The sequence below is a fragment of the Phacochoerus africanus genome, chromosome 7 (genome assembly GCF_016906955.1).
Source record: "Phacochoerus africanus isolate WHEZ1 chromosome 7, ROS_Pafr_v1, whole genome shotgun sequence".
In the NCBI taxonomy this organism is placed as follows: domain Eukaryota; kingdom Metazoa; phylum Chordata; class Mammalia; order Artiodactyla; family Suidae; genus Phacochoerus; species Phacochoerus africanus.
Window position 1 is genome coordinate 91,706,936 of NC_062550.1, and position 15,637 is coordinate 91,722,572.

The window sequence follows — 15,637 nt, forward strand, 5'->3', positions numbered from 1 at the left end:
GGTCTCAGTCTGCACTGAGGAACATGAGCAACAAAGGGCAGCCAACAATCATCACTAGGAGTAATGCCCATACATATGAAAATATCTGGTTGAACTGGATTTTACCTACATAGTAAATCCATTAAATAGCATAATGAAAGCTTATACCTCATACAAGAGAATTCGTAAATTAACTATTCACCTATTAGAAGTTTCTAAACCCCACTCCCCCAAAAATTTTAGTACACCTGTCAAGTTCTGTAGGTCATTTAAAAAAACAGAAATAAGACATACATGCAGTCTTTGTAACTGAATATTTTTCATAACGTATAAACAATGTTCAAAAATAAACTGTGAATGAAATATTTTTTCTAAATATGATTCATATAATTGAGGCTTTCTTAAAGACAGGTCTTAGGAATATGATCTGTACAAACTCACAGTAGTGTATACTTCAATAGAAATTTTCTTCCTATTATGATAGGACAAAATAATTATTTTCTGAGTGAAGATATATGTTAAGGCTTAAGGTGTGAAAACTTTGAAAAGCAAACAACATAGCAAAGAAATTACTGTTCATTTAAAAATGTGTATAATCTCATAATAGGCCCCTGAATTTTCAAATTCACATATGAGAATACATTTATATCTTAAGTATCTAGGAAAGGCACAAGCTTTGTGTAAAAAAGTAGGAAGAATTTTAAACCCACTAATTTGTTGAAAAGGGCATTAACTTTTTTTTTTTTTTAATGGCTGCACCCACATCATATGGAAGTTCCTAGGCCAGGGATTGAATCAGAGCCTTAGCTGTGACCTATGCCACAGCTGTGGCAATCCAGATCCTTTAACCCCCTGCACCGGCCAGGGATCAAACCCGCACCTCTGCAGCAACCTGAGCCCCTGCAACTAGATTCTTAATCCACTGCACCTCAGCGGGAACTCCAAAGAAAGCCATTACTTTTATTAGAAATAAAAAAAGCTTCTCAAGATGCTGGCAACAGGTCATAGTATTCAGTGGATTCATAGACATCTATTCATACAGTGTATTTCTCCCTTCAATTACATTTCAGTTGGAGGAGGAAGACCTCCTTGGCTGTGGGAAATAGAAATGTTTGATGGGCTGTGTAAGCTGGTTTCCTTGTACACAAAGTATTTCCTCTCCAAAGTATCTTATTCAGAAAGCCAAAGATCACTGATATATTTAGGGATCCCATACTAGTCAACAGAGCCAAAGTAATCATTTTACTCCTTGATGATTACAAGACAACAGTTTCTGGACAATACTGTGACCTGTAGTTATTTTAACGTCTGTAAGAGCTTTAGCCCAGGCTGAAGTGCTCACCAAACACAAAATAGTGGCAAGAAGAGTAACAACAAAGTCAATTTCCTACTATCACAATACAGGTTCGTGTAACCAACATAGAGCAGAAGAGCCACAAAGCAGTACAGGAAGACAGATTGCAAAAGTGACATAGAATTAGGCAGAAGAAGAGTAATCTCCGCAAAAGACAGGACTTTTCTAGTCTACATCACACACATTTATAGCTTGAGGTGCCTGGCATGATGCTTCATTCAACCTGAATGGAAAACCAAAAGTAGCTTGTAATCATTTTATTGTCAAGAATTTCAGGAGGACAAGTCACTTGAATTTCTGTTTTGTTCTTAAAACCTCCACAGGTGGCAAAAACAAAGATAGAAGCAATCCACCTGAGGATCTTTAAGAAGCCGAGTGGCTTCATGAGTGCGTTGAGGTCGAGCTGAAAGTAGGACATCCTCTCATCCTCTGAGGAAAAGAGGGAAAGGGAGTCAGGACAGTGGGGGGTGGGGGGGGTGGGGGAGAAGAAAAGGCTAGCAGCCCGGCCACCTCATTGTAGTTTTGATTTTCTTGCTAATAATTATTGATGTTGAGCATGCCTCTTTTTTTTTTTTTTTTTGGCCTCACCACAGCATGGGGAAGTTCCTGGGCCAGGGATAAAACCTGCGCCACAGAAGCGACTCAAGCCACTGCAGGGACAACACCGGATCCTTGACCAGCTGCACTCCAGAAGAATTCTGCCTTCTTTCTTTTTTTTAACAGCAACACGCTGCTGGCTGTTATCCAGTTGCTAAAAAGAGAAATGAAAATAAAACAAGAATCTTTTTTCAGGGGTTCTCATGTGAAAGGGCAGTTCTCAAAAGCATAAATACAGTCCTTTAATAAATAAATTATGCAGAGGAATTTTCGACTTAAAAACTGATTCCAGAGCAAATGAAAATTTTTTATGGGTCATTGTGGGTGCTTATGAAACATTTTGCTAATGCCCCAGTAAGAATGTTAAAATATTGACAGTTGGATGTTCTGTTGATGATAATCTGACAAAATTTTTTCTTTTCCCAGCTCATATTCCTTCTTCCTTTTTTCCTAGCTCTTATCAGCCAAATGCAGTGTCCTCAGATCTCCCAAGATAGCAGTTTACCTGTTGTCACCCACTGCTCACTGACTTCCAAGATCTGATCGTTTAGAAAATGGTAAGATCCCCTTATCCACTCAGTGAGCAACCAGAGTAAGTATCGCTTCCATTCCCTGAATTTAGAACCTTTCTCAGCCATCCTCTTAGTATAACCCCAATTAGAGCCAGACATTTAAGTTCATGATTCCCAAGTCAGGCTTTTCAAAGGCATCCCCCTCTAATCCAGCCCTCCCTGATTTCTCCAAACTTGTACCCTCAGAACTTTTTCTTCATGGTTCTGAAAAATTAGCTTGGGTAACAATGACATGCTTGTCCCTAAAAGAGTTCCCAAGCCCCTTCCTTCACAAAAACAAACCATCTGTACTTGGAACCAAGCCTTCTATGTTAAGAGGCAAAAATTGGTTCTTAAATTGTCTAAATATTATAAAAGAGACCTGTCAAGGAAGATCATGGTGGCACAGAGCCAGAAAGAATACCATCTATCCCTGGCTGAATTAAGTTATAAAAGGGAGGAGATATGGGTTGTTAGGGAAAGGGGACTTTGCCATCCCTTGGAACACAGACATAATACAAGTAGCTGCTGAGTGGCTCATAGAGTCTTTAGGAGTTGGGGCTGACTGCTGTGGGTCTCACAGGTTTGCTTTTGATGGCCTTTTCATCATAGACCTAACAAATTTAAAACTGTTAAAAGAGCTTGCTTCTAGAGAATGTGCTTAGGGGGTCAAATGTCCCTTCCATACCTCTCCATTCCCTACTTATACTTCTGGGTTTGATATTTCGAGGTTTCAAAATTTAGATCTGGAAGTGTCTCACTGGGGTGGGACAGATATTGAGGAAACAGGTGTGTAGGGTAAGAACAAACCCAGTAGATATTGCAAAATAGTAGTTGGAAATGAAGTAAATTGTAAGGTATCCATAGGGTTCAGCATGAAAACGTTCAGGAATCCATTTAGGTCTGTAAGTCCAATGACACAAATCACTCAGCAGGCAATCAAATGGCAAACAGGTGATTGGCATACTAGTCTGTGATAATCTGTGAGCAAGATGCAAGGCCTTGGTCACTGGAGGGCAGAATGAAATCCCAAGGTGGGAGGTAGAAGAAATTACATTATTGTCTGACCCTAAGGCAACTGGGATGGAGCTTGTTCAATCCTGCCAGTCTAAGGTTATTTTTGGTTCTCATGATCCAGTAGCAATGAGTCTGAATATGGAATCTTTAAGCAGTAAGTGGCAAGAACCTAACTTATACTAATTTAAGCAATAAGAGAATTATTTTCTCATGCACTGGGAGTAGATCACAAGTTTAAAGGAAGAATTGAGGGAATAAGGTCCAAGGCAGGATGTCAGACTCCTCACTACAGGGACTTTTCTCTGCCCCTCTCTGTTTGGCTGAATTCTACAGTAATGCCTGTTTCATACAGTGAAAGAGATGTCACCACCAGCCCTAGATTTACATGCTCCATGCCTAGGAAGAAAGTGCTGCTTCTCTTCCAATGTCTGCGTAATTCCAGGACATTGGGATTGACTCTGATTAGCTCCATTTGAGTCAAGTACCCTTCCTATGGCCCAGTGGTGTTGCCAGTGATGGTAATATTATTGGCTCATGTGGTAAGGAAGTGTAATTATCATCTCGACTTGAGCCACATGGGATGGGGTGGGGTGATTCCTCAAAGGAAGAGAAGTCAAGTAGTTCCATAGTTTGAGAAAAGAAGGTAAAGCCTGTCTTTAATCTCAGGTTAGCATAGGGGTTGAAGATGAAAATAAATGGAGAGGAGCCACAATGCCCTGATTCAACACATAATACACCTGGTATTATGGCTAAGGCAAAAGACCCAGAGACAGTAAACAGTATGCCCATTCTCATTACAAAATAATATTTTAAAGCACCTATGCATAGGGAAAAAATTCTGAAAGGAGCTATGCCAAAATGGTAACAGTGCTTGTGTGGTAAGATTTTATGTCCTTAACGCCACCACTCTTTATTTTCCAGATTTTCTTCTATATGTAATTCATTGGTTTACTAACGGATTAGACTTAGTGGGATAGAATAAATAGCAGGCTTTCCTCTTGCCTTAAATTTCTTGAAGCTGTCTGTGGATCTTTCCATATATTCAGTACAAGAGAAGAATTTTTACAAGGAAAGAGTGATGGAGCTAAGAAGCCTTAAAGATCATCTCATTCAGTTCTCCCATTTTATCAATGAGAAAACTAAAGCCCAGAGATGTCAAGTACCCAAACTAGTCAGTAGGAGAGTCAGGAAAAGAACCTAAGTCTAAGTCTATTGATGGATGTCCTTTCTGATAGATGGGATTCTGTCCTGAGACTGGAGGATGCTGAAAATGATCTGTAGGTCCACAGGAGGTGAAGGGGTTCTTGAAAGGCCTTTAAACTTCAGATGTCGTCATGGGGGTTTAATTCCTGGGGTTAAACTTTGATCCTCTTTCAGTGTGAATCCTCCTTTGGGAGAGGTAATTCTTAAACTTAGTAATTATTTATGCTTTAATATAAATAGATTTTTTTTCAGGTAGGCTTTGGTAGAATGATGGCTGGGTAGGATTGCCCCAATGAGTACTGACTCAGTGTAAATTTTGAAATATCCCTTTTGTGTTAATATGGGTGTATATATTTTTTTCTTTTTTGCATTTTAGGGCCGTGTTTGCTGCATATGGAGGTTCCCAGGCTAGGGGTCCAATTGGAGCCACATCTGCTGGCATATACCACAGCCACAGCAACACCACAGCAATGCTGGATCCAAGCCGCATCTGCGACCTATACCACAGCTCATGGCAACGCCAGACCCTTAATCCACTGAGCGACGCCAGGGGTTGAACCCACAACCTCATGGTTCCTAGTCTGATTTGTTTCCACTGTGCCATGACAGGAATTCCGATATGGGTATCTTTTTTTGAGGTTGGATCTTACAATATTCTTACTTGAAATTAGAAATTCTGAAATGGAAAACAGTCCTCAATACTGCTGTGAAGAAACTACGAGAAGCTGTACTGCAAATATTAAGGAGCCCTCCGCAGTCTTTAGAATCATATGTTTTTATGAGGTATCTGATATGGTAGACAGGTAAGAAGAGATGCAGAGCCTATGGGATCCTGGACAAATCACCCTATCACTTTATCTGTTGTATCTGTCATATGAAAAAATATTATACACACAAATAAATATGAAAATATTAAATTATTAATATTTTTAAAATATTATACACACAAAAATTATTTTTTATACAAAAAATACACAAGCACATGCAAACCCTCCTTTTCCTGGAATTCATGGAAAAGTTGCTCTGTGATACATGACTTACTGATCAGCCTTATCAGGTGACCAGTACAGGATCATGTGTGAAAACAGTGAGGAAGAGGAAGGGAAGAAAAGAAGTCAAGGAAAGAAAAGCCAGCTGCAGGCAAAGCACTGTTCTAAGGAAACATAAAACCAGTCCCTGTGTTCAAGGATCCAATGGGAAACTCAATGTCTCAGTAAGTTAACAATCAGTAGAGGACAAATCAGACAAATGGGAGGTGGTAATAATGACAGCAAGCACTGAAAATTATTTACTCTGTACTAGACAGTGGACCTGCCATTTTACACGTGTTATCTATATTCTTTACAACAGCCCCACACGAGTGGTCTGATTATCATTTCCATTTTACAGATAAGGAAACTAATGTGCCATGAAGTGTGGCCATTTCTTCCATCATGCAGCTAGAAAGGGGCAGAGCCAGGGTGAGACCCGATCTATCTGACTCCAAAATCCACCCACTCTCTACCATGCTTCTACACCCGTTCCTCACCTGGCCTCTGGTATGAAAGTAACCACTGATCACTTTGGGGAGTGTATTTTATTTTTTTATTTGGATTTATTTATTTTGATATTTTAGGGCTGTGCCATAGGGAGGTTCCCAGGCTAGGGGTCGAATTGGAGCTGTAGCTGCCATCCTACGCCACAGCCACAGCTATGCTGGATCCTTAACCCACTGAGCGACGCTAGGATTGAACCCGAGTCCTCATGGATACTAGTCAGGTTCATTAGCCACTGAGCCACCAAGGGAACTCCAGGGGGTGTATTTTAAATGTAATACAAGCTTAGTCTTTAAAGTATTTATTTAAAATTATGTACACATAAAAAGCTGCAAAATGAAAAATATTTAGATCAGAAGCAAATAAGTTTTGACCAACTTTTTTTTTTTTTTTCGTCTTTTTGCCTTTTCTAGGGCCACTCCCACGGCAGCATATGGAGGTTCCAAGGCTAGGGGTGGAATCAGAGCTGTAGCCTCCGGCCTACGCCAGAGCCACAGCAACGCGGGATCCAAGCCGCGTCTGCAACCTACACCACAGCTCACGGCAACACCGGATCGTTAACCCACTGAGCAAGGGCAGGGACCGAACCCGCAACCTCATGGTTCCTAGTCGGATTCGTTAACCACCACGTCACCACGGGAACTACGGGAACTCCGTCCAACATTGTTGATAAATCTAAATTAAAAGAGATCTTATAATACAAGGTCAAATTCTTTTTTTTTTTTTTTCTTTTTAGGGCTGCACCTGTGGCACATGGAAGATCCCAGGCTAGGGGCTGAATTGGAGCTGTGGCCACTGGCCTATGTCACAGCCACAGCCATGTGAGATCCAAGCCAAGTCTGCAACCTACACTACAGCTCACCACAGTGCCACCCACTAAGCGAGGCCAGGGATCGAACCCACATCCTCATGGATACTAGTCAGGTTCATTTCTGCTGAGTAACAATGGGACCTCCTACAATGTCAAATTCTTTATTAGATTTTCCTGAAAGACTAGCTCTTTCCTGCTCTGGCAAGAATTGAGCAGCTTGTGCAACACACTCAACCATGGACCTGCAACCATCTGACTTGGTCTCTGATAATGATATTTCTCCCTCTAAACTCCTTTAAGGACTGGGAGAGTCAGAGCAAGCCCTGAGCCCAGGCCCTGGTGGTCAGTAAGATGTTAAATCTTGTTTTGAAAGTTCCTGATGATTTAATTGATAAAGGGTAACTTAAGTGTCCCTGTGTGGCTCAGCGGTAGCAAACCCCACTAGTATCCATGAAGATGCGGCTTCAATCCCTGGCCTCACTCAGTGGGTTAAGAATCTGGAAAAAAAAAAAAAAAAGAAGGAGTTCCCGTCGTGGCGCAGTGGTTAACGAATCTGACTAGGAACCATGAGGTTGCGGGTTTGGTCCCTGCCCTTGCTCAGTGGGTTAACGATCCGGCGTTGCCGTGAGCTGTGGTGTAGATTGCAGACGTGGCTCGGATCCCGTGTTGCTGTGGCTCTGGCGTAGGCCGGTGGCTACAGCTCCGATTCGACCCCTAGCCTGGGAACCTCCATATGCCGAGGGAGCGGCCCAAGAAATAGCAACAACAACAACAAAAAAGACAAAAAAAAAAAAAAAAGAATCTGGCGTTGCTGTGACTGTGGTGTTGGCTGGCAGCTGCAGCTCAGATTCAACCCCTAGCCTGGGAACCTCCATATGCCAAAGGTGTGGCCCTAAAAAACAAAAAAGAAAAAAAAAAGTAACCTAAATTTTAAGTTTTTTAAATTCAAAAAAAATTGAAATCAGGCTTAAATTTTTAAATTTAATTTAGCAAATTTCGGAGTTCCGGTCGTGGCACAGTGGTTAACGAATCCGACAAGGAACCATGAGGTTGCGGGTTCAGTCCCTGCCCTTGCTCAGTGGGTTAAGGATCTGGCGTTACCGTGAGCTGTGGTGTAGGTTGCAGACGCGGCTCGGATCCCGTGTTGCTGTGGCTCTGGCGTAGGCCGGTGGCTACAGCTCCTATTCGACCCCTAGCCTGGGAACCTCCATGTGCCGAGGGAGCAGCCCAAGAAATAGCAAAAAAAAAGACCAAAAACCAAAAAACAAAAAAAAAAGAAAAAAAATTTAGTAAATTTAGTATTTAAATTTATATTACAACACCTATACATTAGTATTTAACTTTTATTATTGTATAATTATCAATGTTTTGTTTTAAGATTTTTTTCCCATTGTTTTTTAACTGGAAAAATCATTCCTTGTTTTCAGATTAGATAGATCTAACCTATATTTAAATTTCCTTTTTTTTTTTTTGTCGTGCCTGACTGCAGCATGGGGAGGTACTAGTCCAGGGATGGAACCTACATCTCAGCAGTGACCTGAGCCACTGCAGTGACAACACTGGATCCTTAACCCTCTAGGCCACCAAGGAACTCCTTTATTTCTTTTTTCTACATTTAGCTGCATATTTTGTTGTGTGTGGTGTGAGGTGATGAGATTCAAGTTTTATTCCTCCCATGATAATAATGATAGCTAGTATTTAAAGAGTGCTAATAATAATAGCTAGGTTTAATTGAGTGATTGTTTTGTAGAGGGCACTACATGAGGTAATTTACCTGGCTCCATTAATAAGTCACTGTTTTTATGCCAAGGTCAGAAAGCTATTAGGTGGGTAAGCTTCTACATAAGCTTAGGGTTTTCTGATAGCAAAGCCTATGCATTTAACCACAACTCTATTACCTCTTTAGAGCCATTTATTGAATACACTCTCTTGCTAAATCCACTGATTTGACTTCTCAACTTAATCACATCTTCAGTTTCACATACCTTAGAGTCTGCTTTTGAGCTGTTTCATTGATCTGCCCATTGAGTCTTAAGCTATTATTTAGATTATATAGTCTGAGAAAGGCGACTATGATGTTAAGACAGGGTCTTGAGGCCAAGTTGATAGGGCTGGAATCCTGGCTCCATCAATTCATGTGACCTTGGGAAAATCACTTAATTTCCCTTTGCCTCACTTTTCTCATCTGTGAAACGAGGATAATCATAGTAGCTACCTTTTATAGTTGTTGTAAAAATTTCTAGCACAAATAGGCATCCAATAAATGTTAGTTATTACTACCTTAATATCTGGTACAGAAAATCTCCTCTGGTTACCCTTTCTACTTCAAAGCAATTAACCAGGTTGACCAATTCATTCTTCCTAGTGAACTTAGAATTACTTTTTCAAGTTTAAAAAGGCCTCAAAGTATATGGAGCAGGCAGCGTACTTTAATGAAAAGGAAACTAAGCTTACAGGGAGTATTTGAGAAGTCTATATTCTTTCCACTCAATTTTGCTGTGAACCTAAAACTTCTCTAAAAAGTAAAGTCTAAAAAAAAATTGAAAGGAAAAAACTTGGAGTCAGAATACCCAGCTTCATTCATCAATAGGCGTAGGATCTTGTGTAAGTCACTGGACTCCCAAACCTCTGTTTACATAGTCATTTAAGGATAATAACACGTCTTCCGCTTATCACAGCATGCTGTTGTGACACAATATATATAAACATTCTTTGTAGACACTAAAGCACTAAGCAAGTAAAAAGCTTTTAAAATAATAACCCAGGAGTTCCCGTCGTGGCGCAGTGGTTAACGAATCCGACTAGGAACCATGAGGTTGTGGGTTCGGTCCCTGCCCTTGCTCAGTGGGTTAACAATCCGGCGTTGCCATGAGCTCTGGTGTAGGTTGCAGACGCGGCTTGGATCCCGAGTTGCTGTGGCTCTGGCGTAGGCCGGTGGCTACAGCTCCGATTGGACCCCTAGCCTGGAAACCTCCATATGCCACGGAGCGGCCCAAAGAAATAGCGAAAAGACAAAAATAAAATAAAATAAAATAAAATAATAACCCAATACCAAGAAGTGGTTTCTTGTAACAAGTAGGTTTAGAACCAAGATGAGATGGCTTGGCAGAGTAAATGGAGGAAGCAAATTTAGCTGGCACACAGCAACAGGGGTGAGTAAGATGCTATAGTAATAAACTGTGTCAAGGGAGTGGTTTTGTAACAGTGAGAACTGCTAATGTTGGTAGAATCCATTCTTAAGGAATCTGTCATGTACAGAATCCAAGTTTTAAAAAGAACACATATAATTTTACAATTTGTGCCTTGCAAAATATTTCTGCTAAAAAAGCAGCCAAATCTTAATATCCCCTGGTTACCAGAGTGAGCATGGAGGTTAACTGAATGCTTGCCAAATGAATTGCAACTTTAGGCAAATAAAAACTATCAGCCTTTTTACCCTACCAAACTTCTACTACATTGGCTTAATATAGAACATTTTAGAAGTTTAATATCAAGTCATATCCAGGAAAAATAAAGGCAGGAAGAAAAATTCTCTAACTTCTCATTGTCAGGTCCACACTGGGATAGACTGCAGATTTATTACAGGAAGTCTAATCTTATAAACATAGTCTAAACCTTCCCATCTGAGACCAGATCCCAGGGCAGAGCTCATTCTGTAGACCAGGTCTACCTAAAGCCTCTTTCTGGATCTGAATCAGATCTCTGGGCTATAGCTAGTGAAGCTCTCACAGTCATTGTTAGAGCATGGTGGTGCTAAAGCACTGGTCTGGGAATCCCAGGTTTGCTTCTAACCCTGACCCTGCCATTCCTTTGCTATGTGACCTGGGCTCAAGGGTCGATGTCTGGAGAGATTTAAAGCCCAAACTTTGGAGTCTACATGACACTTATGCTCTCATTTGTCAGTTACAATATTTGGGGCACTCACTCAGCTTTCAAGCTTTACTTTCCTCATATAAAATGGAGATCCTGCTAGAATCCACCTCATGGCATTGTTGAAAACATTAAATGAAATAATGTAGCTAAATAATTTGGCATAATCTGTAGAATGTAGTAAATGCTTGATAAATAGTAACTATTATTTAGCAATTTTTGTTCTCTTTTCTGTATCTGGGCTCCTTCATCTGTAAAACGGGATTAGATATTCTCTAGGCATCCATCACATTTTACATTCAGTGTAAGAATTTAGGCCAATTTGATTTAAGATGATTTGAGGTGTAGTTCCATTTCTATTCCAGCCTCTGTCTTTGAATAGTTTGGATACTGGAAGGCTGGGATAATTGGGTAACTTCCAGCTTTGAGAAGGACTGTTCCTTAAATCTTGACAATGACCTTTTCTGGGAATGACCAACCACCAGAAACTTCCAAGAAACCACTTTGTGTAAGTATCAGGACTCTTGTGTTGATAATTATCATCTGCTGGAGAATCCAGAGGTTAACTTCTGTGACTCTGGCAAGAGGAAAACAGACCACTACCAATACCTTGAGAAGAGGCATTCTTTGCTGGCATGAGAGGGCGATTAGTCTTTACACAATGTCTGAAAGATGCTTTCTCTAGAGATCTGTTAAAGGGCTTAGAAAAGGAAACACTGCTTTAAAAAGTGTAATGGGGAGTTCCCATTGTGACTCAGTGGGCTAAGAACCTCACATAATGTCCGTGAGGATGTGGTTCAGTCCCTGATCTCCCTTAGTGGGTTAAGGACATGGCATTGCTGCAAGCTGTGGTGCAGAATCCAGTGTGGCTGTGGCTGTGGCTGTGTCGAGGTCCTGCAGCTCTGATTTGACCCCCTAGCCTAGGAGCTTCCGTTTCTCACAGGTATGGCCATAAAAAAATTTTTTTAAAGTGTAATGGGAAACTTTACCAAATTTTAGCTACCTACCCTGAATATTTGACTAATGCAGCATTTATATAAGTGTAGGAGATTTTGCATTGGAGTTTTTTGCGCTAAAGCTTTTGTTTCTTAATTTTTGAACTTGATGGTAAGGTGACGGACCATGCCTTTTTTTCCTTCTCATAATTTTAAGTGTTTAAACTTCAGAGGCATACTTACTTTCTTTTAAGAATAAAAAATAATGATAATAATCCAAATGGTCCATTTGTGGAAAGTCATAGAAAAATTGAGTTATATTTAGGCATTGAATGAAAGGGCCAAGGTGTGGGCTTGGAGAATGGTAGTTAGGCAGTTTCCAGGTGGTTTATAAATGTGTGTTGTTAAGCTGACATCCTGCCAGCCTTTGATGCTCATAAGTGGAGTGACCTGCATGTGTTCTGGGGTGGGGAAGAATGAAAATATGTAAATGCTTTGCTCTTGTCACGTTGTTCAGAAGTTCTGCCCACTCACCTCATTTTTGGCTGTGGGATACATTTTCATGAAAACATGAGAAGGAAAGGAAGGAGCAGCAGGAGGAGGAGGAAAGAGAGAAAAGAGACAAAGGGCAAGAAAAAGAAAGCAGTTGTTTTAATCAATCATTTCCACTTTCTAGCAGATCTAGCCCTTGCCCACCCTTCTGACTCTGTTTCTTTCCCCACAGGGTGAACTGAGAAGCACCTGCTCCTGCTTCTCTGAGAGGCCAGTGACCCTTGATGATTGCTAGGAACTCCCACCCCCAGTGTTCCGTCACACCAGCAATGGTGTGGCTGTTATAGCTCTCCCTCCTTTCATGAATCAGCTATATTATTGCCAATCACTTATTTTCAATCCTTTAAAAATCCTTTCAGCATAGCTTTTCCCACATTCTCAGTCTCCCACTCAGCCAATGAATGCATGTATGTGCATGTACACACACACACACACACACACACACACACACACACACACACACACACACACACACACATACTGACCAAATTCTTCCAGATACTCCAAAATTATCCTTGAGATATGCCAGGTCAATATGAGAAATATTCAGGTGCACCTTAAAGTGAAACATTGAGGATTCCTGTTTGAAATTGCCCTGAATCTGAAGGGACTTGCTGAGGGCAGCTTGAGATATTCTTTCATGTTGTTGCTGAAGTTTGTTTGTTTGTTTGTTTGGAGTCTTACTCTGTGCTTGGAAATGCCCAAACTGCTAACTCTTTTCTGAGAAAGCAGCTCCTCCTTCCCCTAATTAGAGTCCTTACATTTGTGATTATGCTCGAGTGCCAGTCATAGATCTGCTTGATTCCACCTCCGCATTTTATCTTAATAACCCAGAAGCCCAGCAGCCCATCATTGCTAGCTGGAACCATGGTGTAGAGGCAAGCCAGCCAGTCCATGGACCTGTTAAACAGGTGGTGTTGGTCTCCAAGACAGCTAAGGATGTCTCTTTACTATATGACTTCTGCTTTGCCAGCCTGACTCTGGAGACTTCTACTAATGGCATACCTATTTAGTATGCTTGGGGACACGAGTGTGTGAGCATGTATGTGTGTCTGTATATACCTTTGTGTAAACGTGTGTGTGTGCTGGGGGGAAGGAAGCTGGGCAAGAGCTAGGAAGGTCTGCCTCGCTGGCTCACTTTCAGACACAGAGACCTGGTGAATCTGCTTTTTTAAATACATTTTGCACCAGGTTCAGAGCGCCTGTAGCACCCAACAGTAGGAATATAGGAAGCAGTATTCTAAAGTTAAAAGAATAGAGAATTTGGAGTTAATATGGATGGCATTGCATCCAGGCTTTACCATGTAGCTACAAAACTCAGACACTCTCTTAGGAATGGGGATGGATAGCTCCTCTCTCATAAGAATGTATAAGTTCTGGCTGTAGAAGTCACCTGGTGAATATGTGTGAATGGTCAGATGAATGTTCTCAGATGCTACCTTAATTTCAGGGTTTCTGTCGGAAACCTGGAAGCCAGGTAATTTCATATTCACCTACCCTTTTCCTTGAGCACCATATTATTAATGAACATGTATGTGTATGTATCCCACTAAATTATAATGAAGCAACTAGTATTTATAGATTGCATGCTAAACATAAGGGTCTGTGCCCAGAGGTCCGTGTGCATTCATTAACCAGAGTCCTACATTTTTGTGAGTATTGTTACCCCATTTTACAGATGAATAAACCAAATATCAGAGGAGGCTAGTACTTTGCCTACTTTCTATAGTCCCAAGTCCCAGGGGTTCACTTCAGCTTTTGTCCAAAGTCTGTGCTGTACTGTGCTGCTCCTGTGGGGACAGAGGTTACTTCCTAGTCCTGCATTACTGCAGCCTCTCTACACACAGTAAGTGCTCAATAACTGTTTAAAAATGGAAGGCAATCAATAAACACTGGGCTAAGGATTTCAAAATCCAGCTTTCCTGATTGAAAGGAAGCCTATTAGATCTCATGAGGTCACAGAGTCCTAAACAGCCATTGACCATCCTCCAGGCCTTGATAAGAACAAGAGATTAGCCAAGTCTTGAATTCTCTTCTTTTGAATAGAAAAATGGAAGAAGCTAAGCTAAAAAAAGAGGGATTCAACAAACAACCTGAACCACTATAATGATCCTACAGGCAAGGAAGAAGTGAACAGCAGTCCTACAGATTCTCGATGTTTCTCACTAGAGTTGCTGAAGCAAAGGACTAAGATACCAGTGGTCAAAGAGACTGACCCAAGGAGGAAAAATTCCATTATGTCCTAGTAGATGGTTCCTTTCTGACCTAATATCCTTGTGAAATGCCAGTGGGAAGAAGGATGGAGGGGGCCAGGAGTGGTGAAAGGGGCTGACAATTGGGATGTTTCTGTTTCATCAGAAAATTCCAGAAGCAGGAATTCCCTTCATAGTTCAGCAGTTAACGAACCTAACTAGGATCCATGAGAATGTGGGTTCGATGCCTGGCCTCGCTCAGTGGGTTAAGGATCTGGCATTGCCATGAGCTGTGGTGTAGGTTGCAGACACAGCTTGGATCTGGCATTGCTGTGGCTGTCATGTAGGCCGGTGGCTGTAGCTCTGATTCTACCCTTAGCCTGGGAGCCTCCATATGCCGCAGATGCGGCCCTAAAAAGTGAAAGAAAGAAAAGAAAGAAAATTCCAGAAGCATTGGAAAAGGAGGTCTGATGCCCTGTGTTTATTCAATCCCTTTCTCCCAAGGGTGCACATTCCCTTACTCTGGAGAAGTCAATCCAAGAAAGAGGTTGGGTCAAGTTCTCCAGTTTACACACTTTTCTTCTATTTAAAGGATTCTCTGGTTGTAATAGATATTTTTTGTTAAGCACCTAAGGGCTCACATTGTTCTGAGAAAATGTGTCCTTCACTTTCCTGATTAGTAAAGATAACCACATAGGGCTTTAATATTTGGAGGATCTAACTTAGAGAGAAGAGGGTTTTTTTAAAATAAAATCTTATGAATCCAAGCTGCAGAAGACCTCAAGGGTGCATCACGGCTTTGTAGAATTTGGTACAGCTAGATTTTGTGAAATTGTTTGCTTGTCTGTAATTGTCCCTCAGCCCTCCTTTGCCCTGTCTGTCCATAGACATTTTTGAGGAGACTGGATCCTGTGTGCTGGAATGCCCTCGTGAGTCCATACTGGATAGCAATGGGCAACTTTGGTTTCCAGTAACTCTATGCCAATCACAGCACCAGTCTGAGCAGACCTTCTTGTTGTTATTTACAAGACTGGTTTCAGA

The 15,637-nt window shown here is 41.2% G+C and overlaps 1 pseudogene; it reads right to left on the reverse strand.

The window, feature by feature from the left end:
- Positions 1-1,038: 1,038 nt before the first annotated feature.
- On the reverse strand, positions 1,039-1,751 carry LOC125131842 (synaptophysin-like protein 1; annotated as a pseudogene).
- Between the last annotated feature and the right edge of the window lie 13,886 nt (positions 1,752-15,637).